Raw genomic sequence first — 23989 nt, forward strand, 5'->3', positions numbered from 1 at the left:
TTCCATTGGTTATCTATATGCAATGAATAAAATGTTTGTTTGACTATTTGTGCCTCCAAACATACTCACTCTTGATCATAATCCTCCCAGAGAAATAATTAGGCAAGATTCAACTCTTAGAGAAATATGGAGAGTAAGCCACCAAACCCAAAGGAATGCAGATCAATCCAATTTTAGCCATAGGCTTTATGTCTCCCAATTGGCTATATTTGTTTAATCTTCCATTTCCCATAAAAAATTCAAGTGAAGAGGAGGACGATTACTACCCACAAAAGAGAACTAGATGAAGTGGAGAAGTCCCAGGCATAAACAGCTGGCTGTGGGTGAGAGAACATTTTTCTGAACCTGATTAGCATCCAGCCGATGCATGGTACCAGAGAAAAGCCTGAGCTGAGCATAATTCCTGTCCTCAAAGAACTTTCAGTTTAAGAAGTTTCTACCGACAGAAATACATGGGCAAAACAATGGCTAAGTGCCATCCAATGTGCTTCTAGATAAAGCATTTGCTTCATGCAACAATCTAACATGTAGCAGGCCCATATACAAATAAGCCCTGTTGGGAATGTGTTCTGGAAGGACTGCTCTTTTCCTATTTTCCTGCGTACTAAATCTTGACAGTGATAATGAAATAATATCTTAAGCTACATATTTATATTCAGTGCCTGAGGTGGTGGTGGTGGTTGTTTTAACTTGAGGTTTTACCCAAAGACAAAAAGACAACCCCTGAGCCCACATTCTAGAATGAGAACATTCTAGAAATATACCCAGTTACCCCAGTGTTTAATCACATACGGCTATGTATACCACATCTTGAAGATCTGATATCAGTCTCCAGTTATTCCTCCTCAGGGAACATACGTAGACCCGTAGTTGGTGAGTCAGAGAATAGTCTCTTTTCTGTCTGACCTACAGCCCTCTTCATGGAGATTTTGCCAGTCCCCCTTTCATACGTCCTATGATATGATTATCTCATAGACATCTCAGTTGGAGTATCTCTTTCTTGTTTCATTTGCAAGACATCTTTAGATTCACCTTACATTCACTATCAACTAATTTTAAAGCTTAGTCTTTCTAAAACCCCTACAGAATGCTGTTTGTCCATAGCTCACCTCTCTTTCTCTCCCTTGCTTGGTGTCTAGATTCTCTCTTCATTCCCTGCCGCAATCAGCATTCTCCACACTGTGAAGATGGAAGGGAAGTTTCACATTTTTATTTTTTTTGGTGGAAAAAGTCACTTCCTCCTTGGGGTATAAAATCAAAATTAATTTCCCCAACTTCCTCTTGGGGCAGAAATATAAATACCTGGGGATTCCCGTGTAACACAATTAAACACCGCCCCCCCAACATAAACACAGTTGCACAAAACCACAGTGCTCCAAGAATGGTTCCTCCTTAACATTTTATACAATATTATAAAAGCCAAAGGGCAAAGTTGGCTAAAGTGGGCAGTATTTTTGTTAATACAGATTCCTGAGCCCACCCTGAACCTGGATTTTGGGGGTAAGCCCCAAGAGACCTTATATCTAGGTAACTTTTGTGCTTTGCTTGGCTGGGGTGTAAAAACTGGGATAGGTTACAACAGCAAAAAGTGCACTGAGGGCATTGCATTTAAGAGAAATGCAAAGTAAGAGAAGCAGAGAAAGCCTCCCTTTCTTGAAATTGGGGTACAATGCATGGAGGAATGGGTATTTGAGACCAGCCTGAATGAAGAGGACTCATGGAGGAGTGGGGCATTAGAGGAAGAAATGAAGCCAGGGAGGAATTCAGAGGAGAGCACCTTTTTTTCCTGGGACAAATGAAGAGGCCAGACTGAATGGCTCCAGGATTTGCGATCCTTTGCTCCCCTGGGATTCTCAGCCTTTGATAAGGAAGTGCTTTCCTCCCCAAAGCCATGAACCTGGGCAGAGGGAAGGCTGTGTGATAGTGATGAGATTCCCAAGCAAACCAGGGGGAGGGCCCTACACCCCCCGCCCCGGGAGATCCTTGGCTGGAGCTGCACCTCCTGCCTGAGCAGCCCACACACCCTTGTTGTACATTAGAATCACCTGGGAGCATTTACAAATACCAGTGCCTGGCCCCTTCCCCAATGTTCTGATTTAATTGGTCTGGAGTGGAGCCCCAGCATAGGTATTTTGAGTTCCCAGGTTACTCTAATATGTAGCCAGAGCTGAGAACCATTCAACTGGCCAGTTGGAACCCACAGTTGGGAAGTCCCTGTTTGGCCCCTGGCCCCAATTTCCTCATCTGTGCTGAAGGATGTTGCAGAGGTGATGTGGGTCTACAGTGTGGTTACAGTTCTACAGTCCCTCACCCCTTCAGAGACATCCGGTTCCCTCTGAAATTCTCTGTGTTGCTCCCTAGGTTGTCTCCCTCCCATCTTTTCCCTTCATAGCCTCTGTTATGCTTTGGTTCCTCTGGGCCCTTGATCTCTGCTAAATGACAAAGACTGCTAATTGCTTAATCAGATGAACTAATTGCCATTAACACTACCTGGCTGAGCATTCTCCAAGCCAGTTAGAATTCGTTCCCTGAGGAGCAGTCCCTGTAAAGGGAATTTCAGCTAGGGCCAGTAGTAAACAACAGGGCTTCTCCGTCCCTCCAGTCCTGCCCTAGAGGGAGCAAATCTGCAGAGAGGAAAGAACAGAGCTCTGTCCTTCCTAGTTGTGTGATACTGGGCCATTATGTGGTCTCTCTGTGATTCAGGGGATAGCAGCACTCACCTTCTAGAATCATTGGAAGGGCCCATCAAAGGGTGTGGCATTTGTAGGTGTTCTATAAATATTAGCTTCGTTTTCCTTTCTGCCAAAGGCCAGATCCAATTATATCTTTTGATAGCCACATCTCACTTTCAACACACGGAGACTAAATCTGCAGCTAAGCCAGGTCTCTTTCATCCTGCACTTGTGCAGTTCGTTTTTAGATCTAAATATTGAATTTTATATCTTTACCTCTTAAATTGTCTCTTGTTATTTCCTGTCCAGCACTCCAATCTTTCCAGAGCTCTGGACCCTGATTCTATCTATTATCCTACATGGGAGCTAAACTTACTGATGCGTGCCATCAGCGGAGATAGACAGAGGGCTCTCAAAGTCTTCATCTGAATCCTGGATAACATTGCTGAACAGAACAGGGCAAAAGATAAAGCCCTTTTACACCCCAAGCTCCTAGCATGATGCCAACACATTAACCAGATCTCTTTAGTTTTAATATTAGTTGCAAACCAACCAAACCATACCTTCATTTAGTTTACATGTCCACATTTCTCCACTGTTACTTTTGTGGCAGAAACTAGTTTCCTACCCCGATATCCATCCCTCTCTTCCTCCTTAGTGACAGAATCCTGTATTTAGCTGCATTAATCCCAGCCTCTCTTGCAGCTAGATATGGCCATATGCCTCTGTTCTTTTTTTTTTTTTTTTTAGATTTACTTATTTATTTTAGAGAGAGAGAGAGAGAGAGGGAGAGAGAGAGAGAGAATGAGCAGGGGTCAGGGGAAGGAGGGGGAAGGGGCAGAGGGAGAGAGAGAATCTCAAGCAGACTCCCCACTGAGCATGGAGCTGCTTGGGGCTCGATCCCATGATCCTGAGGTCATGATCTGAGCTGAAATGAAATCAAGAGTTGGAGGCTTAACCGGCTGAGCCATCCAAGTGCCCCTGCCTTGGTTCTGGCCAATGAATTGTAAGTCAAATTTTTCTGTGGGACTTCAGACAAACCTCCCTAAAAGTGAGAGCTGGGAGGAGCTAGCTCTCTCTCCTTCCTGGGGTGTGAATGTGGATGTCCAGTTTGAATCACCAGCTATCTTGCAGTTATCTTGGATCATGAGGTGACCTTGAGGATGAAAGATGCTCCAGGAGCCTGGTCTTTGCTGAACATGAAACCATCATGGCAGTCCATGACTGCTTAAATATTTTCTTACAGGATAGAGAAATAAGCTATTATTTTGTTTAAACTTTTGACCCTAATCCTAATAAAAATGCACCTTGTTAAAATCTAAACACTCTATCTCTTTCTCAGGAAGAAGAAAGGCAAGCAGACAGAAAGAAAGGAGAAAGAGATTCTGTGTTTTCTGATGGGAATCTGGGATTTCTCCCATGTCTGGAAGAGTTCTATATACCCACAACCTTTTCAACCTTTGAAAAATAGCTTGGGAGGTCATTATAAAAAGGAGAAAAACAAAAAGGGAAATTTGTCAGCATGTTTTTGAGTAGATCTCCTAATGTTAGGAGCTAGAAAAGCCTTTCTTTGGAGACCTAGGCCATTTCTAACATTTTCTTTTGAAATCACTAATTATGCTCTAAAAGAGAAGGCATCATTGGAGCCAGAACCAGCAGCCAATTACCCACAAGAAATCGCTCACTGTGTGGGCTGCCTTCTCTCTCTGTTCGCATAATTTCAAAATGTAATTTCTAGAATCATGCTAAATACTTGTAAACAGAGATTGGTTTAATTGCAAGGAGGAACAATTTCAGGGGATAAAAATGAGAGTTGTTTCTCATTTTGTCGATAACAGATCAGTCCTCTTTGGGTCAGACTTGCAGCTCCCATCTGTCTTCCCACCCAAGTCAGGTTCTTCTGTAACTCCGATGAGAGGTGCTGACCTCTATGGGAGGTGGAGGTTGCTATGGAGTAGTGGAAAGAGTCAAGCACTAGGAGTCAGAAGACATGAGTTCAAATCCCAGCTCTGGCATTTACTAGGTTGTTGTCACTAGGAAGTTGTTTAGCCCTCTTGAGCCTCATTTTCCCCAGCTCAAAAATGGGAGTGCCACAGAAGGTCAAAAGGATGAAGTGGGTGATACATGTGTGTAAACAGTAAAGTGCTCTACTAGAAGGTAAGTCCCATGAGAATTGTGGCTGTTTTATTCCCTGCTGTCTTCTCCAATGTTCTCAACTGTTCCTGGAAGATTGCAGGGGTGTAGATCCATGACTGTTGCCACCAAATTGTGGCATAACAAACACTGGAAAATTATTACCACCAACATTTATTTTTCACAGGTCTGCTGGGTCTAGCTGATCTAGCCTGGGCTGGCTGGCTCATGCTTCTGCACTCGGCTGGGTCAACTTAGTTGGGATAGCACCACTCCATGGGTTTCTCATCTGCCTCTGGGGACTAAAGGCTAGGCTGGGCTCATCCTTCTCATGGTGATAACAGAAGCACAAGAGGGAACAAGACCAATATGCCTGCTCTTTGCCTACTAATATCCCATTGGTCAATGAAAAAAGATGCATGGCTAAACCCACGAGGGAAATTTCACTCTGCCTACAGAGCAGGAGGATGCTGCAAAGTTACATGGCAAAGGACATGGACAGAGGGAGGGGAAAAATTGGGCCGTTAATGCAATCTACCACAGGATGCAATGACCTATTTATTGCTGGCAAAAATATACCTGTTTTGTGAATGAATGAAGACAGATGTGAGAGAGCTGGGTTTCTTAAAGCAAGCCTTAACATTGCCCATCAAGTCTCTCCTTCCCATACCTGTAATCCTTTAACTAATGGTGAAAACGCAGTTACACGACCTGAGAAGGCCATGTAGTCAAAGAAATTCATCTACAGTTCCTTCTCTCTTCCCCCCTGGAATTCCCTCCTTCCCTGTAGCCTTCCCTGGGAGCCCCTCCCAGCACCTAGCCTAAGTGTTTTTAGCTCATTCTTAACTAATTGTTGCTAAAATTGCAATTGATTTCTAAGTGTTGCCTGAGATGTTGAGCCAATTTAAGAAGTACAGGGACAACCAAGGTGGAGAGGTACATCTCTGTCTCGTTTTCACATAGGCGATGGTTAGAGAGCTTCTTGAATTGAAATAAACAATACATGTAATTTCAAATTATAATGACTAACATAAAAACCCCAAACTGTTAATGGTGGCTCCCTTTGAGGAGTTAGTCTAGGGGTAAATAGATGAAGAAGATATTTCTTTTATATTTTATACCTTCCTGTGTTATTGGGGAAAAAATGTTTAACCACATGCATGCTATTTGTATAATATATTTTTTAAGGGATTAAATGTGCATTCTGTGAAACTCCGTGAGTGCGTGCGTGCGTGTGTGTGTGTGCGTGTGCATGCGTGTGTGCGTTCAAGCTCCTGAGAGACAAAGCTGTAAAAGGTGGCATGATAGCCATCGGCTGTAGGAAGCAAATCCTACCCAGTGAACAGTGGCTTGCTTACCCTATTCACAAGGCATCCATTTAAAAAGATAAAAAGAAAGCAATTCACCCTTCCTCATAATAATACATAGACGAGAGCATGAATGAAATTAACATTCTCATCCGCTCACCTAGAATAAAATGTCACTGAGTGAGTAAGAAAGCGATTACTTCCAAGGCTGAATGAGCAAACCATTTAGGCAGATGGGGGAAGTCTTGTTGTACTACTGATTTGGGGGTTATTTCCCTTGTCTTTCCATTTCTTCCTGCCTCCTCCAGGCTTCCTGTGGGCCTGCGTTTGCATAAAGAGTGTGTTTGGGGGAGCAGATCTTGGGAAAACAATGGCCTCTTTTTGGAATTTGCAATTTGGTTTTTAAATGTTGCCGTACAGCAGGAAGGCACAGTAGGAAAGGCTTATGAGATCAGATAGAGGTTTTGGAAAATGCTGTTCACAGCTCTCATCTGGCAAGGCTTGGATGGCTCTGGTCTTAAGGTTTATTTCTGCTGCAGAAGAATACAGGTGGAGAGCAACCTGTCTAGGGTCCTAGTAGATAGGGTCCTCTAGCTACCGAGTCCATCTCTGACATCAGGGCTGTTGAGAAATCTGCTCGTTTTCTCCTGGGCATAGACTTGGCCCAGCCTCCACGGAAATGAGGGGGAGCAGACTCAAATTCCCAACTTCCTTATTTATGGCTGAAACACAAAGTTGGTGTGTGTGCACGTGCTTGTGAGTGTGCGCTAGGGAGGAGAGGAGTGCTCAGGAGAAGAAAATCCTGGAGCAAAATGACTTTTCCAAAGAACATCATCCACCTCATACTTCTGTCATTCAGACCATGGAGAACAGAACCAACCATAAAAATGAAAGCCCCAGCCTCCGATAAACTAAGACAAATGACCACATGCCTCAAAGTCGCTCCAACCTTGAGACCAGTAAGAACAGGCCTGGAGTGCCCAAGGACCTTGGAACTCCCAGTTTGGCAAAAATCTTTCCGTGACAGGGAGCCACAGGTCATCCGTTCCTGGGTTGGTTGCAAGCGGGTAAGGATTTCCCTCCCAGACTTGGGTCCTGGAATAAGAAGAGGGTTTGGGTCAGCCCAGGTCACAGCCCCTGGGTCATCCCTCCCCATCCTCCCCCTTTGCTCTCTTTGCAGAGATTTTCAGAGTCTAGCAGCAACTCCCCATTAAAGGAAAGAGTGCTTTCCTGAGAGCACATCTTCGCTATTTCTGCAATTGTGCCATAGCCAGCTAATGTGTGATGCTGTAGTTTAATAGTCTATTAAAACGCAGCACTGCACATTAAAATCTCTACTGTATCACTGCAGATCTACTTAACAAAGACGAGGTCCCCAGAAAGCACTATTCACTTGCTGAGACTTGCTGCAACCGAATAGGGGAAGTTTCTTATGGCAGAAAAATTTAAAGGGGAAAGAAGGTGGTGAAGGGGTCAATCAACACCTCCCCTCAGGCCCCATCCCCACTCGAGCAGACCCTTTGCCTGTCTGGAAGGAAGAAAATCTGCTGGTGCTATGGATTGCATCTGGAAATTCTTCATGTTTAAGAACAAATCCCTTCAGATCAAATCTCATTACTCAGATCTTTATTTGGAAGCACTTCAGTTTCCCGTCTCTCCTTCTCCGAGAGAAACAGGGTTCAGGAAAGCTGCCCCCAGCCAGGAAAATGCTCAACGGGCTCCTCCCTCCAGAACAATTGCTATAGGGCGGAGGAATTCTTCAAACAGCTGTAAATCCTCCCACCAACTTCTCCCTCCTTTAGAAACTACAACACAGCCCCGCATCAAAGCCTCCTGTAGCTGCCAAGAGAAAGAATCAATAGTTTAACAGAAACAAGCAATGTGAATGCCGGGTATGGGGTATAAACACCTGTATTGCAAATAATCCAGGAATCACCTAAGAAACAGGGGAGACGCAGACTCCTGGTGCTGCGGCCTCTGAGGGTGCCCACAAGCGAGCAGTCAAAACACCAACAGGGGCTTTGCTGCAGAGCTAGGTCAGTGGGGGAAACAAAGGAAAGATGGAAAGCCCAGGATCGGAATTTGACGGGTTGGGCAGAGCCAAAGGCCCGAGTCAAGAAACGAGGTAGAGAAATGTGGGAGAGACACATATTGGAATGAGTGTCAAGAACCCTGCCCCTCTCCACGCTGCCTCCCAGTCCTCGTGATGGCTCAAGCCAGCAACCTGGGGATCTTCGTCCATATGAGAACAGTGAAGGAAACCAGCATATGTCACCCCCAAATATGCCTCTTTGACGCAGAAATTATTTTGAACTGAAGGCAATTTAGAAGCAGTAAATGCAGAAAAAGCTCCCCCTTTTCTTCCCAAAGGCAGGAAATAAATTCTCCTTTTACTGGAGACAGACTCTCATCTGCCCAGAGAAGACACTAGAGGAATCTGCAAACAAACCTTGTTAATCTCACCCGTATCTTCCTAGTTAAGGAAGGTAAGGAGGACCTAGCCCTGGTTGAACTACACCCCCCCAACCCCTGCACAAACCCCTCGGTCTTGCCAATTCTTCACACGTGTGTTGTTTCTTGGTCTTAAAGTATAAAAACCTCCTGCTCTGGCCATTTCTTGAGGTCCTCATTCTCTTGTGAAAGCTTCCACTGATGTGGACAAATTCCATAAAATGTGATGCTTCTCTCCTATTAATGTCTTTTTCAGTTTAATTTTCAGACTCAGCCAGGGACCCTAAGAGGGCCAAAGAAAACTTTGTCCTCCCTTACAATAGATATTTCTGGATTTTCCCCTCAGTTCTTCAAGCCCTTGGACTCCAAGTGAGCCCACACAGGGCATGAATGTGTGTGTAGGGGTGCCCGACTTTTGTCATCTTTGTTTTTGAACTCCAAGGTCAACTGGATAATTGTTTGTGGTTTAATTTATTGGGCTACCATGATGTCTACAGTGGTTCCATGTCATAAAGTCAGAGCTTGCTTGAATTGTAGTAGAACTGCATTTTCCAAGCGAAGCCCCAGGTTATCTTGACTTGGTGATTTACACCAGGAGTATCCACTCCCTAGATGTCCAACTCGTGATCCACCTCGGACAGAAGATGATCCAGAAGGCGGCTGTGATTTCACCGCCCCCTGACCCCACATGGAGACCTCTGTGGTCCCAATGCACTTTTCTCCCCATGGAAGAAAGAGGATGTTGCCAAGATCATCATTTTCAATGGTTTTCTTTTCCAAACCTTTCCCTGAAAGTGCCAGTTTGAGCAGGGAGTAGAGATCGGTGGGTTGTTGTCAACCTTCCAGCTCTTCTTAGAGCTGCTGACCTACCTGAGCTGCTTTTTTGTGCTGATTTCACTCCCAGCTTCCTCCTGTCCGTCCAGCCCCTCATCTTCCCAGTGTCCCAGTGTCCTTACTCGCTTACTTCAACTCAATCTAAATGTGTATCTTACTGTAGCGACACGTGTTGATTTGCTTGAAATCCCACTGGAAGGAGAGTGGTTACAAATACATGAATGAATAAGCTGAAAATTCCCTGACTTCGTTCTCTTCCAACTGTTTGTGCATGTGTGTAGGGGCAGGGCGTACAGGAAGAAGGGGAAAACAGAATCACCTCAGTGACTTGGGGTAGAGAAGAGGTGAAATTTTTACTTGGATTTTAAGTGAAATGTGTAACAGTAAAAAGAGGAAGTATAGAGTCTTCAGTGGGTATGACTGTTTTTAAGAGGAGAAATAAAGAACCATAAGGACAAAGTGATTTCCAAAGTGAAGGGTAATGTTCTTCTTTGGTTTTCAATTCAGGATGAAGGCACAGGGAACCTGCTCAAGAACCCTGTGTCAGGGAAGGGACCTAAGCTTCACTGAGTCCTTCAGGGGGCCAGTGACTTCCCCATGCACTATCTCACTGAGTCCTTACCATGACACTTCCAGATAGTATTATTTCACATTTTATAGGTGGAGAAACTGAGGCAGAAAGTAGTTAAGTAATGGACCCTAGACACACAGTATTTCAATACAGTTCCTCTGATCATCTCCTTATATTACATTATGGGGCCACTTAGCCCATTGAAAACCTGGGACTATAAAATAGTGAATAAGCCAGGGTCCTCTCCCTCAAGCCATGTAATATCTGGGAGATGAAGAAAGAAAGCGTAGGAATGCCTATTGTATAAAGAAGGGGCAAGAAAGGACCAAACAAATGTTTTCAGGAAGATGGCAACACCCCTGCTTGTTTGGTCTGAAGGACATCCAAGGGAAGAGGAAGGTCAGGAAGCAGGCCCCGTTCACTGCTCTGGGTCTACCACAGCCTCAAGTCCAGGAGTGACCCAGATCCTCAAAGAGGGCTTCCCTGCGCCCCAGGAATCACCACCCCCAAGTTCCCCCCCTGGCCTCAGCTCGCCCAGGCCAGGACCTGGAGGCAGCCTGGAGGAAATGGAGGGATCCTTGTGGTAAAGAGATAAACGGGCAGGCTGGGAGCTGGGCGGATTTCTCCTCCCCTCTCTCCACACTGGAGGCTGGTAATTGTACATGTTTGTCTTTGTGTGAAGGGCTCCCAAATTGAAAAAGTGAGTCTTATACTCACAAATCCAGGGGAAGGGCTTTAAGGGAGGAACGGCCGCACCCTTATCTCTGCCCCCAGCTGTGAGGCTGATTGATGCTATTAAAATTCCCAGGGAGCCTCTGCTGGCAGCACTTGGGGGAGGGGGGGGAAGTGTGGGGGGTGTGTGTGTGAGAGAGAGAGAGAGTGAGAGAGAGAGAGAGAGAGCGAGAGCGCGCATGAGACAGGGAGAAAGAAGCAGCCTGGGAAATGCTTGTTGATTTCCTTCTCGAACTAGTTTGGGTGGGAGGGGTGGTAGGTGAGGGCTGAAAACGCCCCTAGGGAGGATTTCATGGCTGTTACCCATGATAGTGTGGGGTAGGTGCCATCTAAAGACCAAGGCCTAAAAGACTTTCCATTGCCACCTTAGATGCAGGAATTTAGAACCATGTTTCTTTTTTTTAAAACATTCTTAGTTTATTAATCCTCTCATGAAAAATCTGCACAATCACCACAGATAAAGCCACTGCAGATGTTTACCCCTTCTGTTGTTCCATCTCCAGCTCACTTTTTGCCAGCACCAACATTGGTTTTTGCAGCCCCCCTGACTTTCTTCATTCTGTTCTTGCGTTCCTTTCACTGCTTTCTTGATGTCTTTTTCTTCTCATATAGGCCATGTCTTGTGAGTCTATGTTTGGGCTCATTTTTCTTTGCATAATCCAAGGAATCATAAATCGTGCCAAAGCCAGTTGTCTTGCCACCACCAAAATGGGTTCTGAATCCAAATACAAATATGACATCTGGTGTGGTCTTATACATTTTGGCTAGTTTTTCCTGAATTTCTGTCTTAGGTACTGTTGCCTTTCTGGGGTGAAGGACATCAATGGCCATCTGTTTCTGCTGAAGTAGTCGGTTGGTCATGAACTTCCTGGTCGGGATAGTTACTGTGTCATTCATGATGGCAGCCGAGCTTCAAGCAGCCGGGGAGGAAAAAAGATAGAACCGTGTTTCTAAATCAGAATAATCAAAATGCACAAGTCTCATCTCTCCGGCTCCGCTTTTAGGTTTCCAACACAGGATTGGAGGAGAATGTAGGAATAAGAGATCTGGGCTCAAGTCTTTATCAGCTGTGTGACTTTGGGAACACTTAACAACCTCTTGGGTCTAGATAGTTCATCATCAACTTCACAGTTTTGTTATTATAAAAAAGACAAAAGAAAGTAAAGGTGAAGACACTTCACACTCCGTGGAATGCTATACAAATAATATTATAACCAAAGTTTAGCTTTGGGAGGTCCAAAACATCATAGGCCTGTTCCAATGGATACCCCAATCTTGCCCAAGTTGCCTGTCTCCTCATAACTGACTTCACAGGGAGCCAGCACACAGTCCTGGAGGCTTGGATGCCTCCAGCAGCTTTCATGGGGCTCTGCCAGGAAAGAGGCAATGAACTTACCACCAAGAGAGCAACATGTGGCCAACAGAGGGACCCCAAAAACCTTGCCCCCCAAATGAGTGCTTTGTCAACAAGTCCCACTCAGGTGTGAGGACTGGAAAAGAGATTGCAGGGTATGCTCTTGTTCCTCTGGCCAGGCAAGTGGAATGGGCCATGGGACATCTTTACAGGGGGCCCTGAATCCCTCTCTGTCATGGAGAGGGGCCGGATCCTGCCCTCATCCAGGAAATAGGGATGCTCAGTTTGACATAGTCCATTCCCCCCCCCCCCCACAGATGCATGCACAATCTATCCTTAGGATCAGCTGGAGAGACAGTGAGTCATTCCGTACCATCTCTAGATCTCCCTGGGCCCTTTTTTGGACAGGTAGGGTGGGGTGTAGAGCAGCATTTCTCATCACCAGTCATTGTGATTGGTTTTATAAGCACTCTTCTCTATGAGCAAGTGCCTATGTGCCTCTCTGAGTACTTAATCCTCCACAATGCAGATCCTGGCTCCATGGTTCCCTCCGTCAACCTCCCTCACAGCTCTCTGCCCCTAGGTTGCTGAGATACAAAATGTACAGGCATAACCAGCCTTACTCCTTCAATCTCTTCCTTCTAGGGACACTCAATATATATCCTTCAGACCTTTGCTATGAACACCCCTCCCAGGCCCTCCATTGTGTTTTCCCTTCCACTTCTACTAAAACCTATCCCATGGGAAGAAAAGCATCTCACCCACTGTACCCATTCTACTGGGACAGAGACGTTATGTTCCTTCTCTGACTTCCTTAGCTAAAGCTACCACTCCCTCCTTTCCTTCACCTCCTCTTCCTCCCCCCCTCCTCCCCTTCCTCCTCTCTCTCTCTCCCTCTCAGTGCCCCACATATTCCACTTTGCCCCTCACTTTTGCAGTTGACTGAAACACCACCGTGGAAGGTGTGGCATTTGGTTCCTAAGATGAGGGTCTGAATGATATCATCTGGAAGTCTGGGGGAGTAGCTTCTTCTGAGGTGAGACTTGACAAATGGGAGGTGGGAGATAGGTGGGGAGCTCTATAGATTAATCTCTCTCCTTTCTCTCTCCTGTGCACCATTCTGAGGGACGAGATATGTTTCTCCTTGTACTCTTTCCCAAGAAGTCCCTTGTGTCAAGATCTTTGTTAAGCCCCTGGCTGTTTTTCTCAGCTGGCACCAGCCAGAGTAGAAGCCCATCCTATGGAATCACTTCTCACCTTGACTTACGTTACCTCCCTTCGACCTTCATGAACAACCGGCTTGTACCTCTCACTTGTTTTGTCTCAGTCTCTGCTTTTCTAGAGGACCAGGACCAAGACAGCCATTTTATTTTATTGTGAGATCAAGGCACACCTGCTTACTTCTCCTCACAGGTACTTCAGACATCCCTGACTGAGGCCTTTATATTTGTTATTCACTTAAGAAGGGATGTGAGGGAGGAAGGGAAACTCTGAGGCAAGGGAGGATAGACAGAGGGTCCCTCACTAGCTCCTAAAAGCCCATTCACAGACCCTCTTTTATCCTGGAGGGGGATTCTGCTATTTGTCTATATACAAAGTTCCAAGCTTTTTAGAAACAGATAGGCCTGGAGCATAGAAATCTTCATGGGGGTGGGATTTAGATAGAATAGTTTGACAAGCTTTTTCCAGGCTGGGAGGAGCTTGGAAAAAGGCTCTTTTCTGTCCATTGATGAAAAAACTTGCTCAGAGAGGAGAAGGCAGACACAGTGCAGCCACTGTGAAGGACTTCTGTTCTCTCTCTCAAGACAATATAATCAATGAAAGGATTTAGAAAAAAATGAGCGGCAGAGTGCATAAGGCATCTTGAGGTGGGTTTTTTATCTGCATTGCTTCTCTTAGGGTGGTTTAATTTTATTTGCCTTTTGAAAAATGGGGCTGTGTCAATAGCAGCCCATCATTCCATTAGCCGGGCTGACAGGCAGAACTCACAAAGGTAGATGGGGACGGAGCTAGGCGGTCTTTCCCCTCCTGCTCTTGGCTCTCTGGAATTCTCCATTTGGCACACATGCCTGCAATGGGCCGCAGAGAAGCAGTGATCCGCTCCGCAGCAGGGATCTGGGAAAGAAGAACATCTCCGACATGCAAATTGCAGAAACTGGCTTCTCCCTCTGCGTTTCCGCCAGCACGTGAAGACCGCACAGAGAGGAACGTTGAATGCATGAGGAATGTTTGTTTCTGTCTCACCGTCTCTAGGTGTTGTGTTTTGTGGATTCAGGGAAGACAGAAGGAGGGACCAGACTAGAATGGCTGGGTGTTGACGTGGTCCGGCCACAGGGGACAGGGAAGGCAATTTCAGCCACTAAACATCAAAAATGTCACCTGCACACCATGTGCTCCATGCTCCTGTGGACTTAAACCCCAACATGCCACAAACTGAGTTCATCCTCTTCCCTCCGAGGCCTGTTCCTTCTGTGGAGGCCCTTCTGTCTGAGGCACAGTCACCTACCCGTCTCAACCTCACCTCAGGAACTCAGGTCATCCTTCATGCCTCTCTTCTTTATTCCCACGTCCCATCGCCAGATCTCATTGGTTTCTTTCTCTAAGACTCCAAGATTATAGCATCTCTGGATCACCCACCTCCCCCATCTCCACTTTTCCATCATGGCCTCCCCTGAATGACTGCAATGGCATTCTCCCCACTATACTCCTACCCATTCCTGACACTGCAGAAAATTAAATTTTTTAATACAAATCCTTATATCCCTCCTGCTGTAAAGGCCTTAAATGTCTTTCCATTGCCCTTCAAGATCTTCAGTGCCCCGTAAGTTTGAGTTCGAGTCCCAAGGCCCCTAACCAAAGGCCTTTCTCACACCTTCCTGCTGCCCTTCCCTGCACATCCGGGCTCTCCACCTCTCTCTCCACTCCTGGGTCCTGTCATGTGCTCCATGCTGGCCCCGGAGCCTTGGAATACATTGTTCCCTCTGCCTGGGAAGATCTTTAGTACCCCCTTCACAGCACTCCACAAGCTTGCTCTTATTTATTCACCTAATTTTTGTATTTCTCTCTGCACACTCAGCATTTCCACCAGATCTCTTTGGGTTACCATTGGAATGTTTAAGAAGAAGGTAGAAGAACGTGGGACAGACCTTTGACCATCGCTCATGGATCTTTCCCTATCCCAACAGAATGCAGGCTGGTGAGATTGGAGAGAAGAAGGAAGGAGTCCCAGAGGGGGCACAACTTCGGGGTCCGGTTCATTGAAATCCAACTTATCGCCCAGGTACCGGAGAGGCCCTCCTTGCCCCCGACCTGCCCCAGCTGTTGGCGAGGCTGAAGATAAAGAGAACCAACAAGTGGCCAATGGTCCAAACCAGCCATCTGCTCGCCGTGGATACGGGTGCCCGTACAACTATCAGCGTCACCCCCGTCCTCCTAATGCTCCTTCACAAGATGGCAAAGAGACCAAGGCAGGTGAAGTGCCATCTGAGAACCCCACTCCAGCCACCGAGCAGAGCAATGCTGAGTAACACCAGGCTCCGCAGGCACCTTCACCATCACCAGGTGACCTAAAGAATTAATAACCATTAAAAAAAATAAAGCATAAAGCAGACCATGACTTTAACCAACACCAAAGAAATATCCAAGCTATAACATGGAAGACTAATAACCAAGATGTGGACATTAGAATGTTTATTATTATTCTTTATGAAACAGACAACTACAAAAGGAAAATGTCAGCCAATTTTTCTGGCAAGCTGAGATCCCAGGAATGCCTGCACAAGACAAGAGAGCAACCTCCCCAGTTTCAGCAACCACTAGGTTTATATTTTTTTCCTGGTTTTTACTGTTTTGGTAATATGAATTGAAAGAAGAAATACTAATATCACATGGGGAGAACCCCAACGAAAGAAATCTGAAGTATATAGTAAATGCTCTTTTTTTCCTTTTTTGTTCATTTTGGATGCTGGTGCTAAACTTCCAAGTGTTGTGATTTAAAAAAAAAAATTATGCTCTTCTTATTTATTTCTAGGATGAGGGGAGGATAACATTTTTGCTTTCTTATGTGACTCTTTAAAAATATGCAGTATGAAGTTCCTCAAAAATAAAATTTTTACCCTTGAAAGGAGAAAAAAAAAGAAGAAGGTAGAAGAAGAAGGTACCAAGTCTCTTTGGGTTACCATTGAATCTTACCACAAACACAGTGCCTGGCACCTAATAGATGCTCAGAAACATTATGTATATATAATTTTTACATATAAAAATACCACAAAGCCCAGGGAATACTGGTGATTTTTATTTCTGCTTCCTAGCTCAGAACAAGCAAGATAGAATATTCTATTATCATTTGGACTTAAGTGGAACTTATTTATATCTGTGTGTTAAGGCTTCAAGGCATTTGCATTTTAAGCTTTTTATTTATACCTGCAGAATGAAGGGATTTGTGCTTCTTTAAAGGAATTTCTGGCAATAGCCAGCAGGTAGGTTCATTAAGGAAGCAACAGAACACTCTCATCCCTATTTTTATTTCTTTGTCATAGTTTGGAAACCGAAAAACAGGCAAGCAGCTGAGGCCAAAGAAAGAAAGTGGGGGCTACACTCTGGCTTTGGAGTTCTTGTCTCATCCCCTTGAAAAGGATTGACCAGGTTCTCCACTGAAGATGAGGGGCAGCTGGCCTGCTGGGAAGGCAGCTTGATGGAGTAGGAAGCGCCAGGGCTGCCCTCGGGCATCCTGAGTTCAAAGCCTCTGTTAGTCCTGAGATTGAACAGCACTTTGTTTGTGCCTGAGTTTCTTCATTTGTACATCAGATTAAATCTCTGATCGCAGAATTATTGTGAAGATTAAAGGAGGCAACGTATCAGAAAAGCTGCAAATATCAAGTCAAGGTGATAGGATGATACCACTACACCAAATTCCCCAAACACAAAAGTAAGGTCTAGTGTGTCTTTACCTTGAGCTGCCCCACCGGTATAATTCCGTATGTGATCATGTGTCAGCAACTTGAAGACGAATGCTGAGTATTTGCATCTCTCCCTCTTCCAGTGGTCTGTAAACTCAAAGATGGGCCTGAATCATCTTACCTCCCTGGTAATCAACAATGTCCAACACGAAGGATGCTTTGAATAGATATGTACTGAATGAATATAAGGTGGGAAGCAAGGAGGAGAAAGGTATGAAAGTTAGTAGGGGAGGAGTGGGCCAGATCCCTAGAGAAGTTTGCATTTTCTTCGAAGTCAGGGAGAATAACTAGAGGAGCCAAAGTAACAAGGGTATGCCCTCCTAACTCCTATGGCTCATACCCCTAGTCCTAGAACTCTCCAGGACCTGGGCCAGCTTCAAGGATGGGGAGGGAAGGAGGTGCTCTTTGGGCGCAATTCAGCTGCAATGGCCTCTCTTTGGGGGGCCCTGCTGAGCTGCTGGGAGCAGTGGTATAAGAATGCCCAGATTTCTAGATTTGGGAGCCTTTCAAGAGACGCGCGCCCTGACCTCGTCTCCAAACAAAGCTGATAGAGCTAACATGCAAAGAAACGTGCCTTCCTGGGCCCCCCAATATCCCCCCATCCATTAAATACCTGCTAAGTCCTGCTGTGGGCTGCACTCGGTGTTGGAGTGACATAAAATGAATCATACCCTGTGCTGGTCTCAAGCAGGGGGAGCACCACTTCTCTTTCATGAGGAAAGCCCATGGTGGAGGAAGCAACGTCACAGACCCTGGCAGGGGAAGAATACAGCCCTGCCACCTGGCAGACGTGGTGCTGCCACCTATCTCTCCACCACTCTTGTGTCACCATTGGCCTGTGGGTGCCAAAGGTGCCTGGTGCCAGCAACTCAGGGGACTCCCGGGAGCCTTCCACCTTGCTGGGAAATTGTACATCACCAAATGGGGTGTTTGCCACGCAGAAAGCTTTGGAAATTACTCAAAATCTTTATGCAGCAGTCTTTTCTGGAGCCAACAAATAAGGCCATCATTCCTTTAGGATCACAAAGAATTTTTTTTTTTTTTAAAGGAAGTGGTTTTCCACTGTGAACTGAAACGAAGTCTCCCCTCTGTAGGGATGGAGCCCATTTGTCAGCACTCCCCGAGGCCTGGGAGGTGACGATCTAGGTATGTTCCTAGGGTCAGAGAAAAATGGTCTAAGAACCTGTCTTCCCCACTGGCTGCCTCCTGCATCCGCGGGTCAGGTGGTGCGGGTGGAGGCCAAGAGAGAATGGCCCCGCTCTGGATCACCAAGAGTCCTTCAGCGGATAGAAGATCACTTCAGGGGAGGTGAGGCAGCCACAGAAGGAGAAAATGGCAATTACTCAACTGGCCCTATGCTCCATATTGAATCTATCCGGCTCTTCGGCTTTTTCTACACACAAAGCAAGAGGCTCTTTGTCATTTGAAAAGATTGTACCAGAGCGTCCGTGTTGATGGAGCCTTCTCTGCTGGAGACACTTTCTCAACACATTTAATGAGCAGGGGCTGCCAAGGGCCCCCGGCCAGACTCACACAGGCCTGGGGACCCCTGAGTGAGGTTTTGCCACAATTCTGGCCAAGGCTCTTAAGCTCCATTTTTGGATGTGCTACCACTAACTAGCTTTCATCGAGGAGCCCCCTCCACTCCCAAAGCTGGTCCTTCGGGCAGCTTGACTGAGAGGCCTTTCTTTCCAGCCCTTGAGGAAAGAACCAAAGGAAGCTGCCTCCATTCATGCGTGCGGTGTTGCTGAACAAAGGGGCCTGTGTGCGCCGCAACAACAGTGTCTCTGGACCCAGAGCATGGGCATTGCTTGGTGCATCGGGCTGGAGCACGGGCAGCATGGCTGATGGTGTGTATTGGAATACAGATGGCCGCCAAGCCTTTGGGGCAGTGCCCGTCACGTGGTGGGGCCCGGCTTTGGCAGCCTGACATTCAGCTGTCAACAGCTTGCAGGCCTGTTTGCTGCATGGCCAACATCCTGCTTGGTGATTTGACAAGAGTCCCAGGCTCTCTTTGCATATCAGAACTCAGGTCTCGATGCACCCGGCATGGGATGACTGCATCTGGTCAACTGCGGTGTTCTCTGCCATTGATCCGTCACTCGTGAGCTCAGAAAATGCGGCTGGAGCCTCAGTTAGAGCCCTCTCCTTACTGCCCTTCATCCACAGACTCTCTCTGTAACGTGGGGATTCATTATTCATGGAAAAACACTGGTATCTGTTACAAGACACTGTCTTGAAAAGGGGCTGAAATGCTTCACCAGATTCTGATAAAGATAAAACAAGATCAGATGGTATCTTACTTTTTTTTCTAAACAATCCCCACCCCAAGAATAATAATTTGTGACCTCACTCTGGGACCCAGTCTAAAGAGCCAAGGTAACTGAGATGCATCTTATATAGTTTCCCCTTTGATCCAGGCTTCAATGTTTTTACATGAGCAACTGGCATAAGGGAGCATGGACTCGTACCTCTGAGGGTTTGCTTTCACTCGTATGCCACACTCAGTAAAACCGTAAGTATGGTAAGTGCATCCAGTCTGATCACATCTGTGTGTCCTTCCAGCTCTCTTGCATCCCTACTTCCACTGATACCTCCGTCTTCTCCCCATTCATCAGGCTTCTCCTGCCCTTTCTTCCTTCATCTCCTACCTGGACCCAGTGGCTCATAGTTCTCACCAGATGCCTCAGCCCCCCTCAACTCTGACCAAGCAAAATGCAGACTTGGATGCCCAGAAGCCCTCACTGTCATTGTCTTTGCCCTATCTTTGAGACTGAACACTCCTGGGGCAATGGACACTCCTGTCTAGGCCGGACCACCACAAGTTCACGGCCCCCAGCCTCCATGGGCCCTCATGCTGCCCATGTCGCCTTTCCCTGTCCTCAGAAAGCTCCCTTCTCTGTCCTCGGGTGACCACTCCAGGTCTTCCAACACTCTCACCAAGACTCCCACTCAACCTTTATTCTCTCATACTCAGCAGACTTAAAGGTCATCAGGCTCATTCTCCTGCTACTTCCAGCCAATCCCTACAAACACCTCCACATGCATGCCCATCTTCACCTTCAGTCTCAGAGGTGTGCCCCTCTTCCTGTGCCCTTTACTCTCTCCCTTGATGCCTACTGACACACTTCGGTAGTTATCCCCCGTTTCATCCTGATAAAATCTCTTCTATCTCACTTTAAGCCTCTAAATATACTCACGTTTCACACCCCATGTCTTCCCCCAGTCACTTCACAACTTTCCCTTCTTCCACTCTCTTCAGTCTTCTTTTTGTCTACACATCCATTCATCCTCAGCTCTTTGTCCTCTATTTTCTGTTCCCACCACTACAATAGTGTCGCTGAGGTGGTCAACAACTTCCCTGACAGAAAATTGAAAAGACTAGTTGCAGTCCTTTCCCTACTAGAACTTTCTGAGGCATTTAAGAATACGGATGACCTTTCTTTGAAGTGTCCTGATTCCTTAACCTCCACATGTTACATTCTCTGTTCTCCACCATTCCTTGGAAAGGCCTCCTCCTCGTCTTCTGCCTGTCACAGGCATGTGGGTGTTCTCTAGGATTCTGTTCTGACTCATGGCTCGTCTTGCTCTGCCACACACACTCCCTGGTGAAGCTCATTCTCTCTCATGGTATATGCAGAGAACTCCCAAATCTCTCTTTCTAACCAAGATTTTACCCCTAGTGTCTCCCACAGGCACCGCTAGTCCATTATTTCCAGAGTGGCAATTGGGGCAATTTTCCTGTGAAACCACCTCTTCCTCACCTTGCTGAAGGCACTGTGGTCTTCCTTGCAGGGCTGGGGATGTTGCTATCCTACTCCTTTAGCTCGGACACCTCAATCACCAAGTCCCCCCCACCCCCTGCCAGTATCCCTCAACCTTATCCCTTCTCTTCCTGATACCACTACTACCACTCTCTCACCTGGCCCAACACCACAACCTCCCAGATATTTGGCCCATTTGCAACCCTTACCATCTTCTACTGAGCTGCCAGAGCGACCTCTTTGAAAGGCAAAGCTAGACTTGTCAAGTTCCTACTTAAAACCCTTCCATCATTTGTCTCTGGTCTGGACTCTGCAGGTCATAAAGGTCCTCTGTGACCAGAGGGGTTCGTCCTTCTCTGCAGCCTTGTGCTCTCTGCTCCAGCACCAAATTGCAGTTTTCTTATGTGTCCTGTCCACCTCTTCTGCCCCTTCATCTCTTCACTTGGCTGACTCTTACTCATCCCTTAAGACCAACTAAGTTGCCTTCTCTTCATTCCTCCTCCATAGCCATGTTGTATGTGTTCCCATAATACCCTGAGCCTATCCCCACTGTTACAGGTTGAATTCTGTACCCCAAATTGATAGTTGAAGTCCTAAACCCCCAGTTCCTCAGAATGGGACCTTATTTATAAATAAGGTCATTACAGATGTGTTTAGTTAAGATGAGGTTATACTAGAGTAGGGTGGGCCCCTAATCCAATATCACTAGTGTCCTTATAAAATGGGGAAATTTGGGCAAAGACACACACACAGGGAGAATACTATGTGACGATGAAGGTAGAGATTGGGATGATGCTTCTACAGGCCAAGGGATGCCAAAGATTGCCAGCAAACCATCAGAAGCTAAGGGAGAAGTCTGGAACAGATTCTCCTTCACAGGCCTCAGAAGGAATCACCCTTGCTGACACCTTGATCTCACACTTTCAGCCTCCAGAACAGTGAGACAATAAATTTCTGTTGTTTAAGCCACCCAGTTTGTGGTACTTTGTTACGGCAAGTTACGGCAGCCCCGGGAAACAAATACACCCAACATTGCACTATTGTACTGTCTTGTCATTGCTTGCCTGTGTCCCTTACTCCCCGCTGTAAACTTCCTAAGGGAAGGAAATGTGTCTTATTCATCCTTATATCCCCAGTGCCCATAACAGTGTCTTACAACATCAAAAGACTCAAGTATTTGATAAATGAACTAATGAGAGCACAACATTCCCAAAAGGTCAGATGAGCTGCAGACTAAGAAGCTTAACTGATTTGTCACACCTCAGTTCCTTTACATTTATTTTTTTCCCAATGGATTCTTGTTGAGTGTCCATGTCTTCCTGCTCCTCATGGGTGAGTATGCTGGTGATTCTCTGGTCGGCCTTCTGAGGAATGTTGTGCCCTTTACTGCCCATTTCATGCTAATGGCTGCAGGTCCTGCTGTGCAGCCCTCTGCCCAACTTCCAGCTTTCATGGGTTCCGGCCACTCTGCTCTGTCCCCTCATCCCTTCAGGCCCAGAGACGGTTAGGACATCTCACTGTTGCTAGTCCCAGGGACTTCATTTCTTGTTGTCCCCTTAATTCTGCCCACTCCCCTGGAAAGAGTTTCTCCATTCAGCTCTGGTGAGCCATCTGTTTCCTGCTGGGACCCTGACGAATACCATCAGTAGGCAGGCGCATGAGGACTAAGGTGATAAACATGGTGCAAAAATAATTGCTCGGTTTTTAAAAAAAATAATCTTTTTAATCCCATTGATTAATTCCCTTCCAGTTCTGTTTTCAAAGCACCACATACCTAGCATTTTTACATAAAGCCTGCTATTTGATTGTATCTATGCATTTGACTAAATATAGAAACTATGTTTAGTTTAATTTGACATTTTATTGAATACCTGCAATTTTCTAGGCACGGTTATAGGCATTAGAAATCCAAAGTGGAAAAAGTCCTGTTTCTGCTCAAGAAGACCCAGAAATTAGTGGGGAAAACAGACATGTCATTGACAGAGCATGGGGCTGTGGAACCACCAAGGAGGACACTGCCTGGCATTGGGGCAAGTTCTCACATCTGCATTAATACTGAAATATGGATTATCTCCTTCCAATTTAGACATCTTAGAGTAAACTGGTCCTTTGACTTCAGTCATTTTTCATAAAATCATATTCAAATTATTTTCATCAGAGAGATGTCTTCAGATGGCCAAGTACACACAAGATGATCATTTAGCATGTTTTGGGATCAAACTTCTACCTTAAATTTTCTCTTTTCCCAACATTATAGGTTCCATGTTTTGGAAAGAACTTTAAATGATCACCTGGACCAGCAATTCCCAATTCTGGATGCTCATGAGAATGGCTCTTTAAAAACAGAAGTTCCCGAGCATCATAGCCATCTGCTGAAACAAAACCCCAAGGGAGAAGAGGAAGACAGGGGGAGAGGGACACCTGGAGACCAGGATTTTTTCTCTTAAAAACCCTTGTAATGATTCTGATGTTCAGTCTGATTGGGAACCATTGTTTTGGATTAGCTCTTATTTATAGCAACTGTGATTTAGACCAAGGTTTTTCCAAATGTGGTTCCTTGGTCATCCGAGTGTGTGGCACAGGCATACAAATAGACATATATATCAAAGAGCTATAATTGAGAGTCCAAAAATAAGCTTTTACATTTATCATCAATTGATTTTCTACAAGGATGTCAAGACCATCTAATGGTGAAAAGAATAGCCTTTTTAACAAATGGTGCTGGGACAATTGGAATGTACACATATAAAAGAATGAGGTTGGACCCTTACATCATACCACATATGAAAGTTAACTCAAATGGATTAATGATTTAAATGTAAGAGGTAATAAAACCCTAAGAAGAAAACATAGGCATAAATCTTTCTGACCTTGGACAGGCATTGTGATCTTGGATTAGATATGACATTGAATACTTAAGAAATACAGGAGAAATAGATAAATTGGACTTCATCAAATTAAAAGCTCTTACACATCGAAAGACTATCAAGAGAATGAAAAGATGACACATAGAATGAGAGAAAAAATTTGCAAATATATATCTGATAGAGACTAAGATCCAGAATATATAAAGAACTACCGCTCAACAACAACAAAAATATCCAAACAACCAATTTTAAAAATGAGCAAAGCACTCGAATAAACTTCTTCCCAAAGAAGATATATATATGTTCAATAAGCACATGGAAATATGTTCAACATCACTAGTCATTA

At 45.6% G+C, this 23989-nt stretch overlaps 1 pseudogene; it reads right to left on the reverse strand.

Moving 5' to 3' along the window:
- Positions 1-11196: 11196 nt before the first annotated feature.
- On the reverse strand, positions 11197-11719 carry LOC118535638 (small ribosomal subunit protein eS24 pseudogene; annotated as a pseudogene).
- Positions 11720-23989: the final 12270 nt, after the last annotated feature.

The sequence above is a fragment of the Halichoerus grypus genome, chromosome 3 (genome assembly GCF_964656455.1).
Source record: "Halichoerus grypus chromosome 3, mHalGry1.hap1.1, whole genome shotgun sequence".
NCBI classification, from domain to species: Eukaryota; Metazoa; Chordata; class Mammalia; order Carnivora; family Phocidae; genus Halichoerus; species Halichoerus grypus.